Raw genomic sequence first — 14,715 nt, 5'->3', positions numbered from 1 at the left:
CATTTAAAGTAATGAAAGGGAAGAACCTACAACCAAGATTACTCTACCCAGCAAGGATCTCATTCAGATTTGATGGAGAAATCAAAAGCTTTACAGACAAGCAAAAGCTAAGAGAATTCAGCACCATCAAACCAGCTCCACAAAAAATGCTAAAGGAACTTCTTTAAGCGGGAAACACAAGAGAAGAAAAGGACCTACAAAAACAAGCCCAAAACAATTAAGAAAATGGCAATAGGAATATATGTATCAATACCTTAAATGTGAATGGATTAAATGCTCCAAACAAAACACAGGCTCGCTGAATGGATACCAAAACAAGACCCATATATATGCTGTCTACAAGAGACCCACTTCAGACCTAGGGACACATTCAGACTGAAAGTGAGGGGATGGAAAAAGATATTCCATGCAAATGGAAATCAAAATAAAGCTGGAGTAGCAATACTCGTATTAGGTAAAATAGACTTTAAAATAAAGAATGTTACAAGAGACAAGGAAGGACACTACATAGTGATCAAGGGATCAATCCAAGAAGAAAATATAACAATTATAAATATATATGCACCCAACACAGGAGCACCTCAACACATAAGGCAAATGCTAACAGCTATTAAAGAGGAAATTGACAGTAACACAATAATAGTGGGGGACTTTAACACCTCACCTACAGCAATGGACAGATCATCCAGACAGAAAATTAATAAGAAAACACAAGCTATAAATGACAAAATAGACCAGATAGATTTAATTCATATTTATATGAATTATCCTTCCAAAATATCCTTGGAAATATCCTTCCAAAAACAGCAGATTACGCTTTCTTCTCAAGTGGACACGGAACATTCTCCAGGATAGATCACATCTTGAGTCACAAATCAAGCCTCAGTAAATTGAAGAAAACTGAAATCATATCAAGCATCTTCTCCGACCACAACTCTATGAGGTTAGAAATCAATTACAGGGAAAAAGACATACAAAACACAAACACATGGAGGCTAAACAGTACGTTACTAAAAAACCAAGAGGTCACTGAAGAAAACAAAGAGGAAATCAAAAAATACCTAGAAACAGATGACAATGGAAACACGATGATCCAAAACCTATGGGATGCAGCAAAAGCAGTTCTAAGAGGGAAGTTTACAGTAATACAGTCCTACCTCAAGAAACAAGAAAAATCTCAAATAAACAATCTAACGTTACACCTAAAGGAACTAGAGAAAGAAGAACAAACAAAACCCAAAGTTAGTAGAAGGAAAGAAATCATAAAGATCAGATCAGAAATAAATGAAATAGAAACAAAGAAAACAATAGCAAGGATCAATAAAACTAAAAGCTGGTTATTTGAGAAGATAAACAAAATTGATAAAATTTTAGCCAGACTCATCAAGAAAAAGGGGGAGAGGACTCAAATCAATAATATTAGAAATGGAAAACGAGAAGTTACAGCAGACACCACAGAAACACAAAGCATCATTAGAGATTACTACATGCAACTCTATGCCAATAAAATGGACAACATGGATGTAATGGACAAATTCTTAGAAAGGTATAACCTTCCAAGGCTGAACCAGGAAGAAATAGAAAATATGAGCAGACCAGTCACAAGTAATGATATTGAAACTGTGATTAAAAATTTTCCAACAAACAAAATCCCGGACCAGATGGCTTCACAGGTGAATTCTATCAAACATTTAGACAAGCGCTAACACCCATCCTTCTCAAACTCTTCCAAAATATAGCAGAGGGAGGAACTCTCCCATACTCATCCTACGAGGCCATCACCCTGATACCAAAACCACACAAATATATTACAAAAAAAGAAACTTACAGAGCAATATCACTGCTGAATATAGATACAAAAATTCTCAACAAAATACTAACAAACAGAATCCAACAACACATTAAAAGGATCATACACCATGATCAAGTGGGATTTATCCCAGGGATGCAAGGATTCTTCAATATATGCAAATCAATCAATGTGATACACCATATTAACAAATTGAAGAATAAAAACCAGATGATCATCTCGATAGATGCAGAAAAAGCTTTTGACAAAATTCAACACCCATTTATGATAAAAAACTCTCCTGAAAGTGGACACAGAGTGAACCTACGTCAACATAATAAAGGCCATATATGACAAACCCACAGCAAACATCCTTCTCAATGGTGAAAAACTGAAAGCACATCCTCTAAGATCAGGAACAAGACAAGGATGTCCACTCTCGCCACTATTATTCAACATAGTTTTGGAAGTCTTAGCCACAGCAATCAGAGAAGAAAAAGAAATAAAAGGAACCCAAACTGGAAAAAAAGTAAAACTCTCACTGTTTGCAGATGACATGATACTATATATATAGATAATCCTAAAGGTGCCACCAGAAAACTACTAGAGCTAATCAATGAATTTGGTAAAGTTGCAGGATACAAAATTAATGCACAGAAATCTCTTGCATTCCAATACACTAACAATGAAAGATAAATTAAGGAAACACTCCCATCCACCATTGTAACAAAAGAATAAAATACCCAGGAATAAACCTACCTAAGGAGGTAAAAGACCTGTACTCAGAAAACTATAAAACACTGATGAAAGAAATCTAAGATGACACAAACAGATGGAGAGATATACCATGTTATTGGATTGGAAGAATCAATATTGTGAAAATGACTATTCTATCCATAGCAATCTACAGATTCAATGCAATCCCTTTCAAATTACCAGTGGCATTTTTTACAGAACTAGAATAAAAAATCTTAAAATTTGTATGGAGACACAAAAGACCCCGAATAGCCAAAGCAATCTTCAGGGAAAAAAACAAGAGCTGGAGGAATCAGACTCTCTGACTTCATACTCTACTACAAAGCTATAGTAATCAAGACAATATGGTACTGGCATAAAAACAGAAATATAGATCAATGGAATAGGTTAGAAAGCCCAGAGATAAACCCATGCACCTATGGTCAACTAATCTATGACAAAGGATGCAAAGATATACAATGGAGAAAAGACAGTCTCTTCAATAAGTGTTGCTGGGAAAAGTGGACAGCTACATGTAAAAGAATGAAATTAGAACACTCCCTAACACCACACACAAAAATAAACTCAAAATGGACTAAAGATCTAAATGTAAAACCAGACACTATCAAACTCTTAGAGGAAAACATAGGAAGAACACTCTTTGACATAAATCATAGCAAGATCTTTTTTGAAACCACCTCCTAGAGTAATGGAAGTAAAAACATAAATAAACAAATGGGACCCAGTGAAACTTAAAAGCTTTTGCACAGCAAAGGAGACTATAAACAAGATGAAAAGACAGCCCTCAGAATGGGAGAAAATATTTGCAAATGAATCAACGGACAAAGGATTAATCTCTAAAATATGTAAACAGCTCATGCAGCGCAATATCAAAAAAACAAACAACCCAATCCAAAAATGGGCAGAAGACCTAAATAGACATTTCTCCAAAGAAGACGTACAGATGGCCAAGAGGCACGTGAAAAGCTGCTCAACATCACTAATTATTAGATAAATGCAGATCAAAACTACAGTGAGGTATCACCTCACACCAGCTAGAATGGGCATCATCAGAAAATCTACCAAAAACAAATGCTGGAGAAGGTGTGGAGAAAAGGGAACCCTCTTGCACTGTTGGTGGGAATGTAAATTGATACAGCCACTATGGAGAACAGTACGGAGGTTCCTTAGAAAACGAAAAATAGAATTAACATATGACCCAGCAATCCCACTACTGGGCATATACCCTTAAAAAAACATAATTCAAAAAGACACATGCACCCCAATGTTCACTGCAGTGCTATTTACAATAGCCAGGTCATAGAACCTAAGTGCCCATCAACAGATGAATGGATAAAGAAAATGTGTTACATATATACAATGGAATATTACTCAGCCATAAAAAAGGAACGAAATTCGGTCATTTGTAGAGACGTGGATGGACCTAGAGACTGTCATACAGAGTGAAGTAAGTCAGAAAGAGGAAAAAAAATATCGTATATTAACGTATATATGTGGAATCTAGAAAAATGGTACAGGTGAACCAATTTGCAAGGCAGAAATAGAGACATAGATGTAGAGAACAAACGTATGGCCACCAAGGGGGAAATGTTAGCGGTGGGGGGGCGGGGAGGTGGGATGAATTGGGAGGTTGGGATTGACATATATGCACTAATATGTATAAAATCAAAAACTAATAAGAACCTGCTGTATAAAAAGATAATTATAAAATTAAAAAATAGGCACTCAATAGATGTTCCTCAAAACTAAATTAAATTATGGTAATAATGTCAGTTCTTAAAAACTAGCACATTTTACAAATATATTAAAACTTAAACAGAACCATATTTTTTAAATTAAGAATTTTCTAAGGTTAAACAATACCAGCAGGATGGAAAAATTCTATTGGAGTGATCTTTGTAGTATTTTTGCTCATCTTGTTTATTAATGATACACATGATAGAAGACAAGAAGGCCATGGCTAACTAGCCAGTAGCTTTGAATAAGTTAGCCTATAATAAAGTAAAATAGCTTTATAGCCAGTGAGAAAGCAGAGGCATTATACAACATCTCTATACTTCTTTTCTCTGATTAATAAATAACTCTCCTACTCTCCTTTATGTGTTATTTTATACCATGCATTTAAATAAATTGAGGGAGGGCTTGGGAATCTCTTTCTCCTGGTCAGTAAATTGACAAGAGTGAATTACATGATCTCTAAGTTCCCTCCTTCCGTAAACATTTAATACTTAAAAATAAAGCATCCAGAAATAATTTTTGCAACTTGTATAGTTCCACTACCACCACCACAACCATCCTTTTTTCTCCACACACAAACTTGTTTCTTCATTTCCCAACATAATTTCTCAAGAAATCAGCCATGATCTAAATTCAGAGGGTCCTCTAGGCACTCAGTAATGTTAAGAAGCAAAGTCAATGTTTGGCCTTTAGTTGGAAAAGTCAACAGATGTTAGCTATTTTCCTCAAAAATGAAAAAGTCCTTAGCTTTACAACCAAAGTCAACTAATTAATTTTATTTTTTAGAAAACTATCAATTAGTATAAGCTATACTGTATTGAGGAATTACTGTATTCCACCTACAGTGCGTTGTTATGGAATGACATGTTTGTTTCAGTTTATTATCCTTAAAAGCTTCAAGATCAGTACTATTATGCCTTTTTTTTTTTTAAGATAAAGAAGCTAAAGTTTACAGAAGAGAAGCACCTTGCTGAGCTCACCTGGCTAATAAGTGGTAGGGATGGAATTCAAATCCAGGACTGACAAGAAAGCTCCCCCTGGTTCCCCTGCATGAGTCTGCCTCCCCAAATCCCATTTGAAATAGGTTAAAGGCTTTCTTTCTCCCTTTCTTTAATATCTGTTTACATGTCATGATCACAGCACTCATCACCCTTAGACCAGAAGCGCAAATAAATAGCTAATAAAAGCTCAGGGCTATGAAGGGAAATTAAGCAATATTAGGGAAAGGAGATGTATGGGGGAACAATTTAAATCCGGTGTTTATGGAAAGGCCTCCCTGAAGACACCTGCATGAAGTGAGAGAACAGGCTGAGTGAATCTGGCAGGAGGCGAATTCTGATTGAGGAAACAGCAAGTTCAAAAGTCCTGAGACAGGAACAAATTTGGGATCTTGAAAGATAATAAAAGGGACTTTGTGGCTGAAGTGGAATAAGTCTGAGACAAAGAGTAGGGCCTGACGTTGCAGAGGTTGGTGGTGCTAGATCATGAAGGCTCTAAATAATAAGGGCTTCAGGTCATTTTTCTACAGGTGATGGGAAGCCACCAAAAGTTTTTGAGCTGGGAAATGACATGATCTGATTTATATTCTAAAAGGGTGACTCTAGCTGGAAGAGAGCAAACTCAAATTGCCACATGGTCTTCCAAGATGAGAATGAAGTGAAATATGATTTTCCAGTTGATCTTCTCTCTCTTACTATACAGACTATGCTTATGAGAAATATATAACCTCTTGAGTGAAATCGATGACATGAAAACAGACATAATGCTGTGTTTTGTTTTGTTTTGTTTTTAAGGTAGGCTATGCAGGCGATTTGTTTTAGAAAGTTTCTTATGCAGGTATCAGAAAAAAAAATTCCAAAAGCTTATCCATGCATTATTTGTTGTTGCTCAATTGCTAAAAACAGCATCAGATGATATGGGAAGGTCATGGAGAAATCATTTAAACAATGAACACATTTTAAAAGAATATATAGTGTATATACAGGAAGCTGTATATTCCATTTTGAGTTAATTAGAAGATTTATTCCAGAATTTAAATACAGAAAATAGCCTGAAAGAACACCAGAAAAATTATCCACGTAGCTTAAAATTTCCATGGAAAATACAATGCTTAGAGTTGGTATGGAATTCTGCTTTCTGGGCAGTGAAATTTTCCAATGCTCTACAGAGCCACATGGGAGTAGAACGAATAAAAATTACAGCATGACTTTGCAGAATTTGAGTTTACTAACATCAGGATATCAAATCATTAACCTAAAGGTCCATAAATCAGTGGAGCTTCTAACTTTCTATAAGGCTGCTTTTTTAGAGAAATGTGTGAATAACAGGAAACTAGGAAAGAGAAAAACATCACTCAAACCAAGTCACTTAAAAATAACTGGGTATAATATCTCCTCTTGTCTAATATTTATGTCAAAGTTTTGTCTTTATACAGATTTTATTACATTGTATGTAAGTTTATATATTTAACTTAAAGTAATTTTCCATATTATTAGGAATTCTTCATAATTACTTTCAAATTAGTTCTAAGAATATTCTGTTGGGAAGATAAGTGTAGTTCACCATTGTTGAGTATTTTGGGTATATACATTTTTCATATCTTAAGTAACAGACCTATGAACATCTTTGTGCACAATGCTTTTACATATTCTGGATGATTTTCTTTGGATGGAACACCCAAATTCGCATTCTCATGTTACTAGTTGTAAGATATTGTGGTTCCTGGCAAATCTGAGTTCATGTTTTCAGGCATCATCCATCAGCCACAGGTCTCAGACAAAGGAAAAAAAGGCAGTCCCTGTGGTGGCCAACACAGAGTCAGCACTCCCTACGTGCCAGTCCCTATGCCAAGTGCTACACATACATTATGTTATTAAAGCCTCATGACAATCTTCTGAGATTAGCAACATTACTATCCTCATCATACAGATCAAAACTGAGGCTCAAGGGGCTTCCCTGGTGGCGCAGTGGTTGAGAGTCTGCCTGCCAATGCAGGGAAGATCCCACATGCCGCAGAGCGGCTGGGCCCGTGAACCATGGCCGCTGAGCCTGCGCGTCCGGAGCCTGTGCTCCGCAACGGAAGAGGCCACAACAGTGAGAGGCCCAAAACAAAACAAAAAAAACAACAACTGAGGCTCAAAAAGGTTACTTAACCTCTCCATGGTCATACTGCAAATAAGAATGTTGCTGTTATTTGAATCCAATCTTCCTGCTCCGAGCCCGTGACATTCTTAACCACTATTCCGAAAGGCCTAGGAAGTAATTTTTGAATTCTTTTTCCCATCTTCTAGTCAAAAAAATGAGGATAGGAATAAGGGGGAAATCAAGTGGGAGTAATCTCTGGGGGCCTTATGAGGAAAAAATAATATAAGAGAACAGATATGGAAGGAGAGACTGATTTGGTCCATGACAGTGACTTTGAAATGGAGGCCTTAGTGGACTCATTGTAGATAAAGCTTTTAGACTTTGGTCATTTGTGTCTCTTTTGCCAAAACCACTTTCTTCACCGCTGCCCCCCCCCCATTCCCTGGGCCTCTTCATTATCAAGTCTAATCTCCGTAAGTCAAGGAAAATCCACAGTTCAGACTGGCCTGGAGAGGCTAACCAGTTAGGAGCAACATACCTACCACGAAAAGCATGCATTAAAACAACACTGCTTTCAGAAATATTGTTGACAGAGGTAAAAGCAACAGAGCACTAGAATGTGTTCCAAAAAAGAAAAGGAGAGGTAATCACATAAAATTACAGTCTTTAATTTAAATAAGAGGAAATGCTTCAAACAACAGAAGATGTTTTCCATCTCAAAATCTTATGGGAAAGGAACAAACTAAGGGTATGGAAAGTGATTTGGGGTCCTAAACCCAGGCTTAGAAGGAAGAGCAAAGGACTTGAATAAAATCATATGAAGCACTGGAGAAATCGCTTCCTAGACAGAACTGTAGGGCACCTCCTGGGCCTGGATAGCCCACCTCAGTTAAAAATCTCAACAAGAAATCTCAAAATCAAGGCAATCCCACCCCCAGGGTATCCACAGAGGTAGTGCTACATATATGCGGCCACTGTAATTCCCTATGTAATTTTCTAAATGTACAGCTAAGGTCTAAATTTTGGACTGACACGAAATTAAGCAAGAAGGTACAGTCCAAACAGTGGAGGCATTTTGAAAACAAAACAAAACAAAACACTTCCGAGAGTGTAATCTAGTCATGCACAAGACAGTGATGACTCAGTTGGGAAGATTTTTAGAAGAGGTACCTAAAGTGAAATCTAACTGATATCTAAAGGGAATCTAACAAGAGCGAAGTGATAGCATCCCATTTAACCCGGGTTCTGCAGCCAACTTGAAGAAGCTCCTGGCCAATGTTAGACATTCTGAGTATCAACAGAAATAAAAACGGCAATGGATTTAAACTTATCCAATATACTTAAATCCATAGGTCAAAATGATACTTAACTAAAAACAAAACAAAATAAAATAATTGGTCACTACATAGAGAACTGGCTCATTATTTTTGATGCTGAAAAATGCAAGGAAACAATCAAGCATTTATCCCGTCTCTCCTTAAGAACTGTATCACTGGGTCACCAAATAGTAAATGAGAGCAAGTTTCTCTTTGAAAAGCTATTTCTTTTATAAACGGAAAAGGAATGAATGAATCACCATTTGCAAGCTCTAGTGACAACAGATTTAGGCACTGAACAGAAATAGCTGCAAATATCATAAAAAGAGAGACTACTCTTTATTTTATGTGTTCATATAGAGTCAACTCTGAAGCTAACTTGCTAAAAGGCCTTAAATTAAGCCTGTAGACTTGATTACCAATTTATAGGTGACAGAGAAGACAGAGGAACACATGAAAATGCAGAGTGGGGATGCAATCAGCAAAATCCAAACTGCGGGAAATCATACAGGACAAACAACATCATTCTTTACCAAATAATTTGGAAAGAAATTTTTTTAACGGTGAAGAAGAAAACCAATAGTTTAAAAGTGATCGAAAAACACATCAACCAACCACAGTGCAGTAATATCATTTGAATCCTAATTCAAACAAACTGTAAAAAAAAAAAAAAAAGTAACATTTATGAGACAACTGGAAATTTGAACACTTCTTGAGTATTTGATTTTTTTTTTTTTTTGGCCGCACTGTGCAGCTTAGGGGAATCTCAGTTCCCTGGCCAGGGACTGAACCTGGGTCATGGCAGTGAAAGCCTGGGATCCTAACCACTAGACCACCAGGGAACTCCCCTGAATATTTGATATTATTGAGGAAATACTAATTTTAGGTCATCATGTTTAATAATGTCATTTTTTAGATACACATGGTGAAGATTTTTTTGAAGAAATGATTTGATATCTAGAATTTACTTCAAAATAGTATGAAAGTTTGGTTGGGGACATGAATGAAATAAGACTGACCATGAGTTAATAATTGCTGATTCAGAGCAATGGATACAGGGACTTTGGTACATAGCTCTAGAGGTTTTCTTATATATTTGAAATTCTTCATAATAAATAGTTAAAAAACTGAAGCAGGGACTAAGTTTTATTTATCTTTGTATCCCCAGCATGCATCATAAAACCTTCACATTGCAAATGCTTAAAAATATTTGCTGAATAATGAACTTCAAGGAAGGCAACATTTTTAGTCTCGGTTTCCTTCTTTACAAATGGGAGAAATGGTATTTACCTCCCAGGGTCATTGAGAGAAGAGAAATGGATAGGTAGTTTGTAAACCATAAGGTGTCACACAAATGTGGAGAGCCCTAAGGCTGAAGAACCAGAACTAGAATTCAGCAACCACATGTTCTGCACTTGTATTCTGACCTTGATTTGTTCCTTACACAGAGCCACTAAACTCATGGATAGATCCCAGCACATTCATTTTCCCCTTAGGGACAAAGTACCAAATGGTAGTGTAATTGCCAAGGGAAAGTTATTACTCTGTTCTGAATTATTTCCTTCATAAATCCCAAACCAGTCAAACAGGCTCTGTCACAAAAATGACAGGGTTGCTGTACAGTGATGAGAACCCCACATACGACTGCTCCATAAATCTGTGAGTATCCCAACCCTCCAAAGTCATTCTGAATCGTGTGTTTAAATCAGAAGTGGGAAGCCAGGCTGGCAGCCTGTTGGTCAACATTGTGGAAACAATGAAAATGAGGTGATTTACTCAGCTATCAGCTATAGAAATATCCCATCATCTGTCTTATGTAGATTGTACAACATGTGACAAGCATTTTGTTTTTCATTAAACATTTTCTGTTGCATCAAAGGAAAAAAAGTCTTTTCATTTGGTAATGATAACAATCATCCACATTTCTCTTAAATTCAATCATAGCCGCTACTAGCAGGTCAAAAAGACAACTTCAAGCAACAATAGTGAATGAGAGAAAAGGGAGAGAGAAGGACACACCTTCTGCTCATGCCATGCATTTTCTCCTTCTCTAATCTTAGTAAAAGATACTCATCTTATGGAGAAATGAAATATCTAATCTAATTCTTTATGATTTAAAGTGATATTTTCCTGCCTCTCATAATATTATACCCTATTCCAAATTAGAGTTTAAAGCCACTCAATGCCATTGCAGATGAAATGTGGAAGGTAAAAATACCTTTTACTACCAATGAGATAGAAAAAGGACTTCTACTCTATAATTCATTGTATAGGAAAAAGGATTAGTACCTTGAAAAAGATAGTTGTGCCCCCTTGAAATCACCTTTTGGGGAAGCAGGCATGTTAGTGAGATTTTTGATAATTTGTTTCCATCGTAAGAATGCTAAATGATAATTTAAACTAAGGACAAAGCTAAACAAACTTGCTGAGCCACAAAGAGTACAAAGTCAATGGGTAGAAAGAGTATAAACAGTGTAAACTGTTAAGAGTTTAAACAGTATAAACTAAAGAAACTATGCTATCAATTTATTTGAGAATTCGTACCAAAAGGAATTTTAGATTTGAGACATTTTCAATTCTTGGAATTTAAGCACGTTGAAATACTTTTGAAATCATCTAACAACTATATAACAGATAATTTTTATCCTTTGGGACACTAACTTGTAGACAATTTATAAGACCTCCAGAGACAGAAGTTAGGGGGGGAAGTAGCTTCCTCTAATAGCTACATAGCTGTCCTGCCTGTCAATTTTAGCTTTAACTTCCAGTGTCACAAAATTCTGAAGATATACTATTTACATAGAAACATTTAATTAATCTGGATCCCCAACTCAGAAATATGTGACCTTAACCTTTCCTTGATTTTCTTTAATGTTGAAGATGTTTAAAAAAAACTTAGGAAAAGTAATGATAACGATGTTCTAACTCCTTAATGATGATTAGCAATTAGAGGACATTAATGGTATAGATTTACTGTGTTCTAACAATGACACTCATTAATTTTAATAACAGTCCTATAGTTAAGTCCTTGCTTACTGTCTGAAAATGTACCCCTCATTACCACTTGTAGGAAGTAATTTTTAAAAGTTGAAGCATTAATGAAAATACAAACAATAACAAAAAGTGCTACCTAATTCAGAACAAGTATATATATTTACATTATCTTAAAATATTATTATATATACCTTTTTTACAAGAATAATATGTTTAAAATGTTTCCTATTCTACTAAAATGATCACATGTAGTCCAACATTACTGAAATTGAAAGTGATATATGATTGTAAAAATTAGAAATATTTCTCCAGTAAGAAAACCACTTTTTTGAGAAGATAATTCCAGAATCTTAATTTAATAAAACTCATTATCATTATTATTAATTATTTTTCTTTTTTGCAGTACGCGGGCCTCTCACTGTTGTGGCCTCTCCCGCTGCGGAGCACAGTCTCCGGACACGCAGGTTCAGCGGCCATGGCTCACGGGCCCAGCTGCTCTGCGGCATGTGGGATCTTCCCGGACCGGGGCACGAACACGTGTCCCCTGCATCGGCAGGCAGACTCTCAACCACTGCGCCACCAGGGAAGCCCCGTTATTATTTAATGTGCAATTATAGTACAATAATAATTTTCATGAGAATCACATATTTAATATTAAAAAGTAAAAATTTAGGAGAAAAAAATGACAAAGTGTCAAAATCTTTTAAAAAACTTAGAGAGTTTTAGAAAAATAACAGAAAACTAGGACACTCCATATGACTAAAACACTCTTTAAAAACTTACACTTGCTACTCTTTCTTTCAAAGTAACTATCTTAAAAGAATTTTTTCCATGGATTTATCCATAGTTAAATCTGTATCCACTGAGTCCCTGATAAGGAAAAATAAGAAAATCATGAGACTTACACTTTCTAACTTTTATGCCCCTTCTGGATTTTTACCAGCTGAATTATTTCTAAATTTTCTTGGTTTAAAGATTTGCCTCTATTGTGTAACCTTAATTTCCTTGTTTCTTTTGTTCCATGTACAAGTGGATTCAAGACTTACCACCACTCCTTTGCATTCAAAGGTTAACTTGACTACGTAAAAGACTTTGTATTCTATCCACTGAAATATACTTTACTTACAGAAATCTGAGTCAGTCTGAATTTTCCACTTTCTAGGTAACCTGTTCTGTTTAATTTTTAAAGCCTAAGGTATTCATCAAAATGTCTTAATATTAATCGCTCTGTGTAAGTTTTTTCCTTAAACACAGGGTTCCCTTTTGATCTACATGTTCACTTCTTTATTGTAAGAAAGTTTACTCTTCCTATGCTTTCAATTTTTTTTTATTTGCTTGCTTCTTTTTCATAAATATTAAGTGCACACACCACACACACATATACCAACATACAAACATACTGCATGTCTCTTGTTTACATTAACATTTTCATTGTTTTTTTTCCATTTCATTTATCTAAATTATCTCCAGCTTATTCTCCATGTCGTCCCTATGTTTTCCCCTGTGTCTATGTAATTTTTCCTGCTTCTAATATAGCTTTCTTTCTTGTAATGCCAGATCACTTTTATTCTTTTTGTTGCCTTATCTCTTTTTCTATTTTCTTTAAACCCTTGTCTCAAAAGAAACCACATGTCTTTATTTTCATTCTTGGAAATCACATAGATGAGCATATGTGAATTTTTTGCTTGATGTTATAGTTCTTCAGTTGTTACTATGATTCTTAACTATCTTTCCTATGGTATCTTTCCACAGTTTTATGGCTTTCAGGATGGTATATGTTTGAATTTCACTCATATTTGAAAAGGGTAGTCCTATCTAACAAGTAGTTGCTGACTGGTTGTGGCTAAAGAGCAATCATATTGAATAGACTGGGACAGTAGCAGTTTACATTTAGTGGTGTTGTTACTTCAGACCTGGTTCTAATCAAATCAGTGGTTCCATCTGTTTAGGGGTGTATTTCTGCTCCATAGTCTCTTTCAGAACATGCTGGAGAGCTGTGTGATTCATAGTTCATCCTTGCATATGGAAGGTTCTTGTTGTGGAGATTTAGCATTTAATTGTCTCTCTCCAGCTGTCTCAATTAATGTTGCCAAGCCAACTGCCATATATATTTCTTCCCCACCCCACTATTTCTGGCCCCTGCTTCCTGCAAAAAGTGGGAGTTTGCATGTCTTCTCTTTAAGGCCTGAATTTGTTTCCTGCTCTTCCATGTAGAGAAAGATTCGGCAATGTAACCCATCATGCCTCCAGATTCCATTATTCCAAATAAGACCATCCCTTCACGGATGTGCCTTTCATTTTTAAGATTTCTGTGTCCCACAGATGGTCTGTAAATACTTTCATCCATTTTCAGAATCCTTCTGTATTTGGGCCCATAATTCAGTGTATCTGTCAATCGTTCTTTATTTTTTTCCTTCCTTTTTTTGGTTATTGGCAGTTGGTGTTGGGGAAGCAGGGAAGTAGAAATACATATATTTTATTTCCTTCAACTGAATATTTTTTTAAACAAAAGCATAATAAACAAACAAAAACTGGTCCTGCTAATCTGGGTCTTGAGAATGTTGTGTTGAAGCCAGTGTTCTCATGTATTTCTGGTAGCATATTCAATTGGTATCTGTTGATTATTCAGCTTGCTCTTGACCAAATCAATTTCTTTTTTCATGCTGAGGACACAACCAGATTTTCTTTACCTGATTCCCTCTCAGTTAGGTATTACCATGTAATTGAGTTCTACCAAAAGAGAGTGAGCATATCCAGACTGGCATTTTAAAGCTTATTGTATGTTTCTCCATGCCCTGTCCCATTCCATTTTGCTGAATTAGAGCCAAACCCAAGTTCACCAATGGGCTGCTTTTTAAGGATAACAACCCTTGGTCTACTTGATAGTAAGTCGTTTCAAATAGGAATATAACTCAGGAGATGAGCTTAAATCCAGTTCTCCTGTTGAAGGCTGAAGAACACAAGATAATCCCCAATATGTCAAAGAGATACAGAGAATCTGAGAACTAAGTCTCAAAAATATTGTGGGAGTGGGTATGC

At 35.9% G+C, this 14,715-nt stretch overlaps 1 protein-coding gene across 2 annotated transcripts in view; it reads right to left on the bottom strand.

The window, feature by feature from the left end:
• Positions 1-14,715, bottom strand: part of TRHDE (thyrotropin releasing hormone degrading enzyme) — a 405,202-nt gene that overhangs the window by 57,523 nt on the left and 332,964 nt on the right. The gene's annotated exons all lie outside the window — the stretch shown is intronic.

The sequence above is a fragment of the Pseudorca crassidens genome, chromosome 11, assembly GCF_039906515.1.
Source record: "Pseudorca crassidens isolate mPseCra1 chromosome 11, mPseCra1.hap1, whole genome shotgun sequence".
NCBI lineage: Eukaryota > Metazoa > Chordata > Mammalia > Artiodactyla > Delphinidae > Pseudorca > Pseudorca crassidens.
This window is presented reverse-complemented; position numbering and strand designations above follow the sequence as displayed.